This window comes from Equus przewalskii, chromosome 1, assembly GCF_037783145.1.
Source record: "Equus przewalskii isolate Varuska chromosome 1, EquPr2, whole genome shotgun sequence".
Lineage (NCBI taxonomy): Eukaryota > Metazoa > Chordata > Mammalia > Perissodactyla > Equidae > Equus > Equus przewalskii.
Genome location: NC_091831.1, coordinates 60,298,594 through 60,315,250, shown reverse-complemented (window position 1 = coordinate 60,315,250; position 16,657 = coordinate 60,298,594). Strand labels below are relative to the sequence as shown.

Here is a 16,657-nt window from a genome sequence, read left to right as displayed (position 1 = left end):
TCCCTCAGCTGGTATGAGGCTGAGAAGGGAAGGGAGGGGAAGGCATCTAAAAATAGCAGGGCCCAGACTAGGAGATACCCAAAGACCTTCTCCTTGGGCGAGGGAGGAGCCAGCTTCTCACCCGAGCTGACACCAGCTGTGGCCCCCAGTTAGATGCCTGCATTAGGCCAAGGAGGAGCGTGGCCCTGAGACCCCTTCCCTTCCCAGGCTCAGCATGGGGCGCTGAGGCGTGGAGGAGGCATCCTGAAGGCTGAGACAGGGCAGCAGTGTTGGGGTGGGGTAGGAGCTTGAAGAGAAGAGAGGCCTCCAGCAGACACGGCCTGGGGAGAGGAGGGAGAGTGTGTGACTCGGAAGGCTTGGCCCTCACAGGGGCAGAGGGACAGGATCACCAGCCTGTATTCCCCTCCCACATTGTCTCCACAGAACCATGTTCACTCCCCACCCCTACCCACACACAGAGACGCACACAGGGACACACAGACACAGCCCTCACACTCAGCCTGCCTGTATGAGTCACTTCCCTCCTAATAGGACTCATCTCCCTGCTAAGTGGGACTCGATTTCCCTGGTCAGCAGCATAAAATGAGGACCCACTGTGTGCTTGAGCAACACCCTGGAAGACAAGGAAGCAATGATGATGACTGTCCCTGGCCTTGTGGATACCTTAAGAGGCCCACTCAGGAAAGGGCAGGACAACACCCAGGACAGACAGACAAGAGGCAGGGAGGGCTGTGTGGCAAGACAATCTAGAGTCAGGCAGGCCTAAGTTTTAATCCTGGCTCTGCCACTTTCTGGCCACGTGACCTGAGACAAGTTATTTGACCTCTCCCAACCTCAGTTTCCTCATCTATATAATGGGTGTCATATAAAGCCTTCATCACATGTCAGAGACAGTCATGTATACAAAGCCCCCAAGCAAACAGGGCTGTGTCCATCAAAGCTCATGGTATGAGGCTATCAACTTTTAAAAAACAAAAGACCCTGGGGACCTGCCCCATGGCCTCGTGGTTAAGTTCTGCACATTCCACTTTAGCAGCCTGGGTTTGGTTCCCGGGTGTGGACCTACACCACTTATCAGTGGCCATCCTCGTGGCAGCGACCCACATACAACATGGAGGAAGATTGGCACAGATGTTAGCTCAGGGCTAATCTTCCTCAGCAAAAAACAAAAACAAAAAGACCCTGAAGATTTCAGTACACGTTTCTATCCCAAAGACCCAAGGTAATGAGATTCTACTTGGCCCCAGCTGTGATAGATAAAGGTTGAGGGGCAGCGGGGAAAAGGACCCGCATTTTACAGCAGCAGCGATGGCTACTATTATGAACACTTTACCTTCAACTCATTGTCTCTTTTCCTCACAATAGCCTTCTAAAGCGGGCATTACTCTCCTCATTTTACATGTGGAAAAAATGGAGGCCCAAAGATATTAAGTAACTTACTCAATATCATGCAGCTAGCACATAGCAGAGCCCGGATTTGGACACAAATCTGAGGCAAACTCCTTGTGCATTGTGGTCTGTTGTATCCGGAGTTTGATGAGGGTATACTGATCTCTGACTCTTTCGGGAGAGGGCCTTGGACACCAGCCTGGGGCGACCAGAATGTGCCAAGCCTTTCACCAAGGGCCACCTTCCTTCTGTCTCACCTCCCTCACCCTGGGCGCCCACCAGCCTTCAGGGACCCTCCTAGAAGCACAGAATGTGCTATGCCCTCTCTCAGGATTACCACTTTCACTCCTTTCAACAGCCCAGCGAGGGAAATGCCACAACCCCTGCTTGACAGAAAAGGCAGACAAGTCAAAGCAGTCACTAACCCGCTGGTGGCCACAGAGCTGGGGGAAGCAGAGCCTGGATGGAGCCCTGGCCTCTGGGACTCCTAAGCTGAGGCTCTGTCCCCACACCCCGGCTGTCTGGTGGGGAGAGGGGATTCCTCTGCTCTCCCTGGCTCCTAACACTTTCCCTGAACCATCCCTGTTCCCACCGCTGGATTACATGAAAAACCCAGACCTTGCATCAGCCAGAGGGGTCCTGGCTCTAGTAAGAGGCTCCTCCCGCTTCTCTGGGCTTCCCCACCGCTATCTGACTCATCCTCTGCCGGTCCCAGGAGACTGCAGAGAGGCAGCCTCTTATCCCTGTGGTACAGATGGAGAGACGGAGGCAGGACGTGACTTACTCTAATGAGTCAGGGGCCAAGCTGGCAGCAGCCCAGGTGGGGAGGCCATAGGTGTAGCTGTCATAGCCTGGGTGATGTTCCTGGGGTGCCACACAGTTAAAGAGTTTTTAATCTACAAAGTAGGCACAAACATCAAGAGATTTGCATTGAATGAATGGATGAATGTTGCAGGCCCTGGGTGAAGAAGTGAGGGGGTGAAATTGCAGAAACGAGGAATATGACCCCCCAAAAAAGGATGAATAAAACCCAAAAAACTCAGAAGCCCAGTCTTGCCCCACAGACTCCCTGAGCTTTTAGCTCACGGTTCTTCCCTCTATAAGAATCATCATGGCTACCATCTAGTGGTGAGTCCTAATGACCACCGGGGCTTAACACTTTATAGCCACCATCTTATTCAATCCCTACTACAACGCAATGAGGTTGGTACATACTATCATCATCCCCAATTGACAGGTGATTTATCTGAGGCTCAGAGAGGTTAAGCAACTTCTCCATGGTCAGCCCCTGTTCCAACAGGCATGGGACAACAAATCCAGGGGCTGACTTAGAATAGCTCTCCAAACCCAGTGGGGCAGATGGGCCCCGGCGCGTGCGGCTGCCCAGGTGTGTCTGTGGTTTGGCAACCAGGAACTCGTGTGTCTGTCAGTGCGGGGCGGGGGTGGAGGAACAAGAGAGAACAGAACGGCAATTGCCCAGGGATAATGAGCCACGGCGCCTGGGCGGGAGGGGGGCTTTGGGCAAACCTGCCCCCTGCTCCAGCCGTGTGCCCGCGCCTGCCCGCCCACGTGCGCGCGGCGGCGGGTCAGGCCTGTGCAGGTGCAGTGAGCCTCCAGCACGGCGTCCTCCGTGGAAACCCATCACGAGGGACCCGGAGCTCCAGGGCAAGGGACTAACTGCTGTGGGCGGTCCCGCCAGCGCCGGTGGCCCCCTCCCCCGCCGCGCCGGCCGACGGGCTGCGTAGCACGTTGCCAGCGATTGCCCCATCCGGCCGCATCCGCCTGCGTCCTGCACGTTGCGCACACAGCGCCCTGGGAGGGCGGGCTGGCGGGGCCCCTCCCCTTCCCCTGGCCCAGACCCGAGCCAGACTGGGTCCCCGGCCGCCCATTAACCCGGCCGCTGCCCGGAGCGCCCTGCCAGACACTTTTGATGGCTGCCCTTTGCTCCGTCTGGTCTGAGCGGACAAAAGAGGGAAATTGAGTAAGCCTGCTCAACAAGACAGGAAACTCCTGGCCGCTTTGTTACTTAGGATTTTTCAGCAACTTTTCGGGGCGGGGGTGGGGGGGGGGTGGGGGGGGGTTGCGGGGGGGTGGAGTCTGGGACGGGACTCCTGGGGAGCTTTCTCGGGTTAAGGAGGTTGGGAACTAACGCAGTCCTCCAGGGGTGTGAGAGCCCTCCAGGCTGGGCTTACTGGCCTCTGCCTCCTGGCCAGGCACAGTGCTTGACACTCATAAGTGGTCCACAAATTCTTGTTCAAATGCATTTCCTTACCCTCCTCCTGCTTTGAGTGGCTGCCAGAAAGAATCCCCAGGTGAAAGGGGATGGGTTTAGGGCTGGACCTGAGGCTGACATTTGGGGCCTTGAGGTTCTGTCTTTGGCATGGGTTTGCTGTTTCACTTGGGCAAATCCCTTGACCTCTCTGGGCCGCATTTCTGTGGGGGAATCAGTAATAGGGTAACCTACGTGGCCTTAAGGTTCACAGGAACAGGGCAGACTTTGAACTCCTAGCAAGTAGGAGACAGAACCTTCCATTTGAAGCAGAGATTTCCTCCCGAACATTAATATTCTCCTGGGTCTTTCCAGGCTGGAGCCACAGTATTCTTTGTCTAGACTGGGTGACATGAATGGCTCTCTGTTGCCTGCAGAATCAGGTCCAAATTCCTTGGCTTGGCATTCAAGGCTTTCTCACATTGATTCTACCCTACCTGTCTATCCTCAGCCCCAACCACACTCCCACACTATAGCCTTAGGAGTAACAGACTTCCCCAAACACACCACACAGTGTTCATTCTTCTGTGCCCTTGTTCATGCTGTTCCCTCTGCCAAGAATGCGCTTCCCTACATTCCTTGAGTGATTAGCTTCTTCCCATATAGATCTCCACTTAAATGGCACCACCCAGAGAGGTCTTTCCTGAGTATATAGTCTAAAGCAGAGCCTCTGTTAGTCCCTCTCAGAGCTTCCTGTTCTCTCTCTTCTTAGCTCTTACTGCGTCTTGTGATGCAGTTTCTCTCTCCACTGGACTGAAAGGTCTGTGAGAAAGAGACCACGTCCATTTTCTTCATCTCCATATGCCTGGCACTTACCAAGGTGCTTGGCACATAGTAACAGCTTAATAAATATTTATGGAAAGGAAGAACAGATGGATGATTGATGAGCAAAAACAATGAGAACAGCCTAAATGTCCACCAGTAAGAGACTGATGTTGTAAGCGATAGCACAGCCGTACAACAGGTACTGTGCAGCCGTTCCATTGATAGACACTGGCGTGGAAAAGTGTTCCAGTGCCTTGAGAAGTGAAGAGAGAAAGTTGGTATCTTTCTAATAAATACTGTCTTTCTAATAAAAAAAATGGAGGGGGTTGGATATAGATAAAGGCATAGATATGTCTGTAGACATAAGAAAAAGTCAAGACAGCATATACCAACCTAAATAGGCCTGAGGAGCAGGATGCAGACATTATCATGGTTTACTGTATGTCTAAAAACTTGCTTAGACATCGTCTTCTCTGGAAGTCTCTGATCCTGCGCTTGTGTAAGAGGACCTGCCTCTGAGCATGCAGCCAGATGCTCCAAAGCAGGGCCTGACACTCCATCCTCAGAGTCCAGTCCAGCAGCATGGAAAGACGACAGCAGCTCCTCTGGGTGCGTGAGTTGGTCCACTTGGTGCAGGTAGAAGCCGAACTGGGGCGGACAATGATGATGAAAGAACTGACAGCCTATCTCCACCTGCCGGGTGACATTGCTGCAGGTGGCCTTGGGCTATCAGCAGAGCCAAAATGTGACAGGAAGCCTGGCCTTAGTGCAAGGCTGGGCCCAGCCTGCTCACTTCCACGTTCGGGACCCTCAGCCTCGGCTGTGGGAGGCGCACAGGGCAGCTTCTCCCTCCCCTCAGGGTGCCTTGAAGTCAAGAAGGGTCAGATGCAATTTGGTGTGAGCAAAAGGCCTCCTGCCCACCTGCCCACTTGCCCGCTGTTTGTCCCACAACAGCCCCCCTGAGACCTGGAACAACGCAGTTCAGACCAGGTGGGCCAGGGGAGAAGTGGGAAGAATGGCCAAGGGCTCGGTGTCGGAAGTCGGAGCTTCTGTTCCTACAGATGCTTCTCCTTCTGCTGGTCAGGAAGCAGAAGAGAGTGCAAGCCTTCGCCTTCATTTTAAGTCCCCTGTCTCAATCTGTCTCTCTTCCCCTGCCTGTTTCAGAACAGGTTCCCCACCTGGAAAATCATAGAGTGGTGCAGGGGTGGGCTCTCCATTCTGCAGTTACCCAGTAGTTTCAAGTTCATACTTACCAGCCATGTGACCCTGGACAACTGGCTTTACCCCTCTGTGCCTCAGTTTCCCTAGTAAATTACTTAATGCATGGCAAGTGTTTAGAAGTAGGCCTCATACGCATAAGTGTATCTGTTGGCTATTATCTGTGTGGCCAGGATAGTAACAGTACCTGCTTCTTGCAGCTGTTGTGAGGATTAAATTAGATAATGCATGTGAAGTGTATAGCTATGTTAAGCGTTTACTTGTCTTACTAAAGATAGTAAGATGGGAGTACAGAACTTGGTCCCTGAGATGCCGGAGGATTAGCATGGTAGCTGCTGGTAGCTTCCTGGGAATGGAGTACAGGGCCTTCTGTGGCCCAGGCCGCCACGTTGGTTCGATGGGGTTGCCATGCTGGGTGATGCTGAGTGTCTGGTTAGTCAACTGCTTGCTCACTCAAACCCATTTAAACCAGCTTCAGCTGGCCTGGCTTTCCCAACACACCATCCTGGCTGGTGTCACAGGCCAGAGCACTGGGCAAAGTGTCAGGCCTCTGCAAAATACATTGGAACTTTATCTGACCCTTGGCTCCTGTCCAGGCCAGAAATACATTGACTGGAACTTGCAGCTAAGCTTGAGCAAGCCTGAGGGCTGCAGGAGGAAGGCAGCCTGGGATCACGGACCAGATGTTCCCCGACACACGCCGTCCTTATTGGCCCCCCTTTTTATTTGCACAGTTCTACTAATTAATGCTGTTCCTAGTTGTGAAGTGTTATTTAAAACCCAGGGCAGAATCCTGAGCCGTGGATTTGCAGAGAAGGGAGAGGAAGAGGACCATTCCCCCAAAACTCAGGGACGGTCACAGCGGTGCTGTCCTCTTTTTCTTCCCTCAGGGTCGTCTTGCTGCAGCCTTTTTGGAGGCCGAGACAGTCCTCTGTGCCGCTGTCTGGAATTCCCCAGAAAGAGCCAGTGACGATGACAGCAGTGGCAACCAGGCCAGATTGGAACCTGGCCCAGCTTTGGAGCCGGCAGGGAGGTCACAGGCAAGTGTAGCAGGTCCCAGGCCAACAGGTCTTCCCGCAGGTACTCCTCAAAAGGCCAGTGTCTTAGAATAAAAGGAATTCCAGGAGTGCCCACCCTCAGCGTGCGTTTGAACCTTCAGTAGAGCTAGCTGGCTAATGACAGGAAACAAGGAAAAGAAATGCCCGGAAGAGTTTTAGACATTGGATTACATTTTCGAGAGTTCCAAAATGTCCCATTACACAGGTAATATTGTCAAGACCCTAAGCCTCACAGATTTGGAATTCTTTGGATTCAGAGTTTTTGAAAAATCAGCTTGGTCAAATTTGAGTATGGACTGGATATGAGATGATATTGTGGAATATTGTTAGTTTTCTCAAATGTGAGAATTGCAACGTGGTTATGTAGGAGAACAGTCTTTTCCTAGGAAATTCATACTGAAGTGTTTGGGGGTGAAACATCATGATGCCAGCAACTTATTTTCAAATGGTTCACCAGAAAATCTTAATACAGATAAAGCAAATGTGGCAAAAGGTTCACAATCGTTGAATCTAGGTGGAGGGTGTCTAGGTGTTCATTGTGCTGTTCTTACCACTTTTCTGTATGTTTGAAGACTTTCTCAACAAATTATTAAGGGAAAACATTTAAATAAAACAAGCTATTCAGATGCAAAGCAAGACAATATGGAACTCAGCTGGCTCCACCTGAATTTTGCGTCTTCTCCTGGGATAGAAACAGTAGAAGCAAGATGGCATCCAGGATTGCAGAGTTCAGCCAACCAAAGAGAACCAGCTATTTTTAAAAAGTTTATTAAGTACTTGTCTGGAAACAGTACTGATCGTTAAAAATCCTCTTAGTTCATGACCAGGAGAGGACTCACCTTGGAAACTGGGAGATTCCAAGTTTAACACAAGTGAAGAAACACATTTTGAAGACCTACTATGAGCAAAACCCTGAAACTTCACAAAAGGTGTTTTTTCCCCGGCCTGTAATCTGATCTTGAGTCCGAGGTGGCCACAATTTTTTTTTTATTGTGGTTTGTGTCCTGAGTTGTGTCCCTGCAAAACTCAGAAGTTGAAGTCCTAATCCTCAGGACCTCAGAATGTCACTTTACCTGGGAATAGGGTCGTTGCAGATGTCCTTAGCTAAGATAAAAGCAATAGGGTGGACCCTGATCCAATCTGACTGGTGTCCTTATAAGCAGGGGCAATTTGGGGGGCCATCCCCGTGGCACAGCAGTTAAGTGCACACGTTCCGCTTTGGTGACCCAGGGTTCTCCAGTTCTGATCCCAGATGCGGACCTATGCACTGCTTATCAAGCCATGCTGTGGCAGGCATCCCACATATAAAGTAGAGGAAGATGGGCATGGATGTGAGCTCAGGGCCAGTCTTCCTCAGCAAAAAGAGGAGGATTGGCAGCACATGTTAGCTCAGGGCTAATCTTCCTCAAAAAAGGGGGGGAGTGCAATTTGGACACACAGAGATACACACACAGGGAGAACACTATGTGAAGATAAAGGCAGAGATTGGAGTGAAGCTTCTACAAGCCAAGAACACCAAAGATTGCCAGCAAAGCACCAGAAGTTAGGGGAGGCATGGAATAGATTCTCCCTCACTGAAGGAACCAACCCTACTGATACCTTTATTTGGACTTCTAGCCTCCAGAACTGTGAAACAATACATTTCTGTTGTTTAGGTCACCCAGTTTGTGGTAATTTGTTATGGCAGCCCTAGTAAACTAACACAGTGGTAAAACAAACATACCATCAAATTTTTGTGGTTTTGGTTTTGGTTTTGGTTTTTTTTTTTGGTGAGGAAGATTGGCCCTGAGCTAACATCTGTTGCCAATCTTTCTTCTTTTGCTTGAGGAAGATTGTTGCTGAGCTAACATCTGTGCCAACCCTCCTTATTTTGTATGTGGGGGTGCCACCACAGCATGGCTTGATGAGCAGTGTGTAGGTCTGCAACTGGAATCTGAACCCGCCAACCCCAGGCCGCCGAAGCGAGCATGCAAACTTAACCACTATGCCACTGGGCTGGCCCCCCAAATTACTATTTTAACCATTTTAAATGTGTGCAATTCAGTAACATAAGATGCATTCACATTGTAGTGCTACCATTTTTTATTTTTAGCTAGGGCAAACCCCCAAATTATGGGAAGGGTGGAAGACCTCATTCCATATCTGCTTCTGCTCAGCTCAGTGGTCTGTGTCACCTTGTGTGCAGTGGAGAGACAGGGCAGACAACTTCCTGCTCAGATGTTATCATTGCCCATATGTGGAGAAATTATAATAGCAATAATAGCTCACAATTTACTGAGCAATTGTTATGTTCCAAGACCATACTAAGGGCTTTACAAGGATTATCTCTTTTAATAATCACAATAACTTTATCAGAGAGGCATCATGAGTCCCATTTTACAGATGGGGAAATTGGGCCTCAAAGAGATTAAGTGCTCAGTTTTGGCAGCCCTGGGATTTGAATGCAGGTCTTAACCACTGTACATACTGCTTTCTAGATCTTTTGGTCACACTGGCCTAGGAGAAAATAAAAAGCATAAAATACTGATCAGATTGACACATCGCTTGTGTTTGTGCCAAGTCAGCCAGCTGCCCTAGAGCCCCCATTGCACATGTTGTCACACCACGAGCCTGGCTCTCCCATAGCCCCATGTCCTGGGGAGGGAGTCTGAAAAGTCCAAGAATTCTAAATTCCAACTTGATTTTCCGGGTTGTTCTGAAGGTGTATTTATAGAGGTAGGAAAATAAAACATTTTATTTGACTGCTTATTAGCTTGATTTGTAAATTTTGAATATTTAGACATGTGGTATATGGGTTTCCATTTGTCCCCAAAGGCTAGAGACAGCCCATTTGCCATGTTTCCCCTGAGCCAACAGCTCTCCAGTGGCCTCCCAGTGGTGGCCAAAGCTTGTAAGTCCCTTGGAGTAAAAGGGAGAAGCCACAACCTCTGAGCATGGACCAGGCCAGGATTTGCCCTCCACCAGTTTCACCTGTTTCCATCAAGGGGCAGGAAGTAAGTGGCCACAGCGGGGGGGAGAACTCCAGCTCACTCAAATGGCCTGACTTGATGCTCCACCCACTTCAGAATCTGCTTCTCTGTAACAAGGCACCCACCCGTTCAGCTCAGATTTTTCTCAATCCTCAAATCTCATTTGTTTTCTATCCTTTGCATACATCTCTCTGTTTCCCAGCATAGAAAAGGCTAGAACAGGTTTGCTGACCATGGAAGAGGAAAGATAGGGTTGAAGAGACAAGACAGGAAGGGTCCTGGAGAAGATTACAGGGTGACGGGGAACACGGGGAAAGGGCTAGGGACCTTTAGCCTCCGGGGGGAAGCGAGGGGCCAGGAGAAGATGGGTAAGCCAGAGGGATCCGCCCTGCAGAGTGGTCCTGCGGGGAAGAGCCGCAGTGCCTGATGGAAGGAGTGGTCTGAAGGGCTGAGGCCCCCAGGTGTGGCAGAGATGGGCCAGTGCGGCCTCTTGGGCAGACTGAGCCCCACAACGCAGGCAAACTGAAAACACTGACTCCGCTTAAGGAGGGAACAAGGAGATGAGGGAAGGTGGAAAGCAGCTAACAACGCCCAAGCTTGGCTGCTGCCCCTTCAGATCCCTTTCTTCCACAAGGCCCTGCAGCCGTGCTGGGACTGCTGGGCTTCCAAAGCACCATGGTAACCTCTTCCCTGTGGCCTGCACAGCAAGCCCGTGGGCTTCGCCAGGCAGTCATTACACCCATTTCACCAGTGAGGACGTGAGAAACAGACAGGTGGTGTGCCTTGCTCAAGGTCACACAGCCAAGAAGCTGTGAGCATGAGTGAGGGCAAGGGCCAGGTGTGGGAAAGGAAAACCAATGGCCAGATTCCAGAGAGGATGCAACAGTACTTGTCATCCTCACCATCAGAGCTCCATTGATTGAGCACTTAGTGGATGCCTACTCTCTCACCTAACCCCGGAGCCTATGGGAAAAACCCTATAAGGTAACTATTACTCCCATTCTACAGGTGAGGCATCTGATGCCCAGAGGGGTTAAGTCAATTGCCCAAGGTCACACAATAGCAAGTGATGAGATTGACAGCCTAGGTCCAAGGGCAGAGTATGTGCTGGCCTGGTCCACAAGTGTGAGCCTGTGCCATGAGTACACATGAGAAAATCCCACAGAGGACACGTGTCGTGCGAGATGGAGGGCTCAATTCCAAGCAGCAGGCAACAGCTGTGTTGGCAGGAAGGGTTGAGAATGTGTGTGTGAGTACAGCTTTGACAGCGGCAAACAGCGCGTGGGAGTGTTGACGCCAGGGTGTGGGATGGTAGCGCCATCACCATGTGTGTTTCTGCTGGCAGCAGAATGTTCTGGTCTGTGTTGATAAACAACAGTTTGGGCTGGAGCAGGGACAGAAGACAAGCACTGAGGGCAGGTGAAGGCAGGAGGGAGGGGACGTGCCTGGGGCTGATGGTGGCCCAGAATGAGGGGCGGCAGGGTGACAGCTGTTGTTATCTCAGCTGACCTCACTGGGTGCGCATGTCTGGGTGTGGATCCCTCTGCAAACCACCTGATGCCCATAAACATGAAAAACAGGAGCGGGGACACACTGTGAGGAAGAGAATGTTCTTCCTGGAATGCTAGTTGCACCAATAGAGGTTTAATCAACAGCTGAAACCAGTGCAAACACATCGTGATTCCCGTGGCCAGGCAGATTCCTCAAAAGTCAGCTTCTTGGAAGAGGCGGCGCTCCCCAGACTCATGACTGTAATCGGAGGCGCTGCAGCTCACAGGTGCAAGTCTGCAAGGGCATCTCAACCTGGGAGCCACCACAGGAAAGACTCTCTGGGGCTCAGCTCCCACCCCATCACTCCCCCAGCAGGTCCTCCCATCAGAATGCTCCCTCCGCCTGCTCCCTCTCCATTAGCTGAACTGTATGCTACCTCCAAGACCCTGGGTATTTCTCACTTCCTGCTGGAAGTCTTCCAAACCACACCGGGAGGGCCATAGCACTGCCTCCTTCAGCACTCCAACCGCTGTTGTTGCCAGGGCTCCACCCACAGGCCTCACCATGGGGGTGTTGCCCGGACATCTATTCTGTGCAGGACACTGAACTGGGCACAACGGGGGCTATGAAGACCCCTGACGACTAAGTAGCTGCCCTCAAGGATCTTACAGCTCTCAGTTGGGGTACACAGAGGGCAGAAACACCAATAAGGGTGTGAGAAGGGCTGAGTGAGGGTACATGATTAAGGTGGTAGGAAATCAGCAAGGAGCGCCGTCACTCCTGATTCGGAAAGGAGAGGGACAGTTCACTCAGGAACAAGGGGGCAGCCTTGCCCAGTGAGTTTCAGCTCCTTGAGTTCGGGGACCTCTTGAAGCCAACACGTGGTATCTGTTAAATCAGTGCCTGTGGTTGCTTGACTGAAGGTCTCCCAACCACCGCCTGCAATCCTTGTTTGGGGCCTGGAGGCTCCCCTGCCCTCCTGCCCTCCTCCCTCTGTGGGGTTGAAGGAAGGAAGCCCTGGCCGGCCGCGCTGGTGGAGGAGGTTGGCGCTACTCTTTCCTGTTCTGGTGGCTGCTGCCTTCTGATCAAAGGCCTGTTATTCCCCAGGGTTGGGTATCGCATGCTTGCCTTGCTGCAGTTTCTCAGCCCTTCTTGTCCACCAGAGTTCACAGCTCCTGCTCACCACAAAGGCTAGGGCCAGAGAGAAACCCCTTAGACTGAGGATGATCACAGACACACTCCCCAGAGACGGCTGGCCTCTCGCCTTCCCTGGCTCAGACCGATCCCTCGCACAAGTTTAGCAAAACCATGCCCCTGCTTCTCCTGAGGAGGCCCTGTCAGGAGACAGACCCACTGTCCTTCGTACACCCAAATAGAGTTACTCTTGGCTTTAACATTTTAACAAAACCAACCTTACCACCTTGTGCCATGGCTGGCTGTCTCTGTGTTTGCATTTGAACAATGTCAGAAGGGCCCTTACCCAAAAACGCCTTCCCTACTGGCCCACGGAGGTGTCTGAAGTTGTACTATTTAACCCTATCTTCAGGAGGCCCTATAAAAATATGATTTACGTGCACTTAAAAATGGTTAAAATGAAAAATTTTGTTATGTGTATTTTACCACACAAACATTTTTGGAAAGATATGCTACAAGATGTCAACAGCGTTGTTTTTCTAGATGATAAGAATTTGGGTAATTTTACTTTCATTTTTATATTTTTTGAATTTTTGAAGAACTGAGCATGTATTATTTGTATAATCACAAAGGAAGATAATGCTCTTTCTGTTTTGAGAAATAAACACTTTAACTTTCAAGAAAAAAGAACACAATTTGTCCCCTGGAGAGGCAACACCTTAAGTCAGTATGTGTCTACTTCCTAGCTCAGGGAATTTTGAAAAGAATCCCCTGGAAAGGATGGAAGAAGTACAGGTTCCCTGGCCCAGGTGGCAGAGCAGCCCCAGTGGTTGTGAGGGTGGCCAGGTCTTCACATCCCAGCCTTGGAGGCCTGGGAGTGGAGCAGCCCGAGCAGTGGGAAGGGAAGCGGGTGAGGGAATGCTCCGGCCACCCCGCCCTGCTCTTGCTGACCACTCCCTGTCAGGGGCAGGGGCCAAGGTAAGGTTTTCCCAGTTCCTTTAGGTTGGAGCCTCCACATGCCTTTCCTTGTCTAATAGATGCTTTGGGGAAATGGCAAGGATGGCCACCTTGATGGCAGGGTGCACCCAATCTTTGGGGCTGGACGAGACCTGGAAAGGTCATTCAGTCCATTCCCCTGCCTCCAGGCAGCACTGGAATTAGCCCAGCTGGGCCAACCTTTATCTTGTTTTGAGGACTTCAGAAGCTGGGCATTCCACACCCTTCCTTGGTCAGTCATTCTCATGTGTAGACGTTTCTAGCCAGGAAGTCCTTCCTCATGTCTAATCCAAACTTGCTTTGCTATGAGTTTCCATCCTGTGGCTCTGATGGGTCTGGTTGGAAACAAAGAAATGCCTCTTGCTTCCCTGGCTTCATCCTAGGTCAGGAGCCACTAGGGCCTTGAACTAGGACCAAAGTCCTAACTCGCTATGTGACCCTTGGCAAGTCACTACTCCTCTTTGAGCTTCAGTTTCCTCATCTGTAAAGTGAGGCCAGTGATGTCCATAGGGCAGGAGTTGAGAGGTCAAATGAGACTGCGAATGTGTGGAAGAGCCACGAAATTTGTTCCTAATGTGAAGCTATAATTATTATTAATAAATAATAACCACCCATCCTGGCTGAACCGTTGTATAAGACAGTGCCCAATGTGGTGATACACAAAATAATTTTAGGTGATACAAGAACGAATATTCTAAATTAAAATTTAATGTATATTAGGAAAAAAATTAGCATATCAAATCCAGTATTTCACAAGTATTATTCCTTAGAACAAGGGCATGTAAAACAACAAAAACTTAACATTGTTTTAAAGGAAAAATATTGAGTAAATAAGACTCCAGGTAGCACAAGACTAGGGCAGAAATTGCGAAGGTGGTTTGAGAAACACTGGCTGAGTGGAGACAACAAAGGGGAAAAAAGGAGGCCGGTTCTTAAGAGTGGGTAAGTGTGGCTGCGTCAGGGGAGGGATGAGAAGCAATGTCCCAAGGATGGGAGGAGACAACTGTTAGTGGCCGTTGAGTGGCCTGCCCGCAGATGAGCCCTCTCTGGGTTGTGGAACAGTCTGTCTGCCCCAGAGCTGGGCTGTTGCCAGCTCCAGCAAGGCAAGTGGGCAAGCAGAGCTGGGCTTTCCTGTTCACATCCGTGGTCCCCAGCGCTGAGAGCCCCCTCTGCATCCAGCTCTCCCATCCCCGAGGGAATTGGACAAGTCTAACCCCACCTTGAATCCGTCCTGCAGTGTCACCCATCTGTGGTTTGTTAGCCTGTGCTGTGGAACACAGCCAATGACAGGAAACTTGTGCCTTCTCAAACAGATACCCCTTCTCCACTCTCACTGTGGGACTGGGTAAAGAGGCCCTGGGTAAAAGGCCTCTGAGACCTTCTGTGCATCAGGCCCCTGGCTAGGCACCGGGGACACAAAGTGAGTGAAAGAGGCCCCTGCCCTCCCGGAACTCACAGCGAGCCAGGGAGACCCACCTCTCATGGCCATCCCAGCTATGTTGGAGCTGGGTCTAAGATGGGGGGGGTGGGGGTGGGCAGAGGGCGGAGGTTGGAGGAAATGGTCCCCTCTGCCTAGGAGTCCTCAGCCTCTCAGGAGCAGGCATTCTCCTGGAAGAGGACATTACCTCCCTGTGCCCCAGGAAGAGACTCCAGACCCCTCGCTTACCCTTCATGCCCCAGCCCCAGCACTGAGCAGTGCAGTCTTCCTCTTGAGCCAGCGTTTCTCAAACCCTGGGCTCTGTAGACAGGTTCTCTGGAGTCTGAGCGGTCTCTATGAGACTTTAGAATGTTTGTGTTTTCATTTTGGAATAATCTTTAAAAAAATCAATATCAACATATTTTAGACATCTGAACACTTGGCTTACAGCTGATTATGTGATCACAAAATTTTAGTGTCTCCATTTGCACTGACATTTATGGAAAGCAGTTAACTTTTTTTTTTTAATTTAAGTAGAAGCTACATACAGAAAAATACATAAACTTGAAGTATATAGCTGGATGCATTTTCACAAAGAGAACACATCTGTGAAACCAATAGATCAAGAAACAGAACATTATTACTGCACCCCCAGACACCCTCCTCCAGGCCTTCCACAACCCCCAAAGGTAACCACTACCCTGACTTCTTGCACCATACATCAGTTTTGCCTGTTTTTTGTTTTTTTTTGCTTTTTCTCCCCAAATCCACCCCAATACCTAGTTGTATATTTTAGTTGTGGGTCCTTCTAGTTGTAGCATGTGGGACGCCGCCTCAACGTGGCCTGACGAGAGGTGCCATGTCCGCGCCCAGGATCCAAACCGGCAAAACCCTGGGCCGCCAAAGCAGAGTAAGGGAACTTAACCTCTCAGCCACGGGGCCGTTCCCTTGCCTGTTTTGAACTTGATATAACTAGATCATGAAGAATGGCTCTTTGGTCCCTGGCCTCTTTCTCTCAACATTACGCTGCGAGATTCCTCCATGTTGTCATGTAGCCCTGGTTGGCAGTGGTTAGTTTCCAATACAGTGCTTCTCAAAATGGGATCCTCAGTACTGGTTCTTGGGGTTCTGTGAACCTACAAGTTGGAGAAAAGCAAATGTGGGTGCCTGCTGGTTCGGAAGGGGCTTGAAGCACCCAACTTCATGGCACACAGTCCTCTCCTGGGCATTCATTCCACAGCCTGGGTCCTGCCATAGTCCCCCTCCTGACTTGCATTTTCCGTGGTGCACCGTGCTCAGCCATGCCTCTAGGTCTTTGTAGATGCTGTTCCCTCTGCCTGGGATGGCCACTCCTTGCTTGTCTGCCTAGCAAAGGCCTATGTGTCTGGTATCATCTGAAAGGCTGCCTGCTCTGTGAGGTCTCCCATGGGTACCCTGGGCAGATTCGGGTACCCCTGCTCTTATGCTCCCACTGTGCTTTGTCCATGTTGTCCCTGCAGCATTTATCACACTGTGTGATCAGGGCAGGTCTGTCTCCTCATTAGACCGTGGGCTTCTTGAGACCGGGAGTTGGGGGGGGGGGGGGGATGCTGGGCTCACTCTGAGAGGAGTGAGGACTGAGTAGGGAGTCTTGCTGCACCCCCCCCCTCCCAGGGCCGTCAGAGGCAGGGGCAGGGTTCTCTGTCCTGGCTCACCTGCCCTGTTAAACATGGGGTTCAGTTGGCCCCAACTCTGCGCCATCAGCAAGGGTGGACAGTGTCAAAACTATGGCATGGGGCTTCCTTGGATAGGCCAACACGCCAGGGATTAAAGGCTGGAGAGCCCTGCGTGGGCCCAATGCCAGGCCGCAGGGCCCAAGGGTGAGATATATTACCAGGCAGGCATCAGTTTTCTCATCTGCGAAATGGGGACAATGAACCTGGTCACCTTGCTCTTTCTTGGGAAGAGTGCG

The 16,657-nt window shown here is 50.9% G+C and overlaps 1 long non-coding RNA gene across 1 annotated transcript; it reads left to right on the top strand.

The window, feature by feature from the left end:
• Positions 1-3,229: 3,229 nt before the first annotated feature.
• Positions 3,230-9,447, top strand: LOC103563876 (uncharacterized). The gene is made up of 3 exons (XR_547962.2): positions 3,230-3,370; positions 4,885-5,032; positions 6,532-9,447. It is a non-coding gene; the product is annotated as an uncharacterized lncRNA (long non-coding RNA).
• Positions 9,448-16,657: the final 7,210 nt, after the last annotated feature.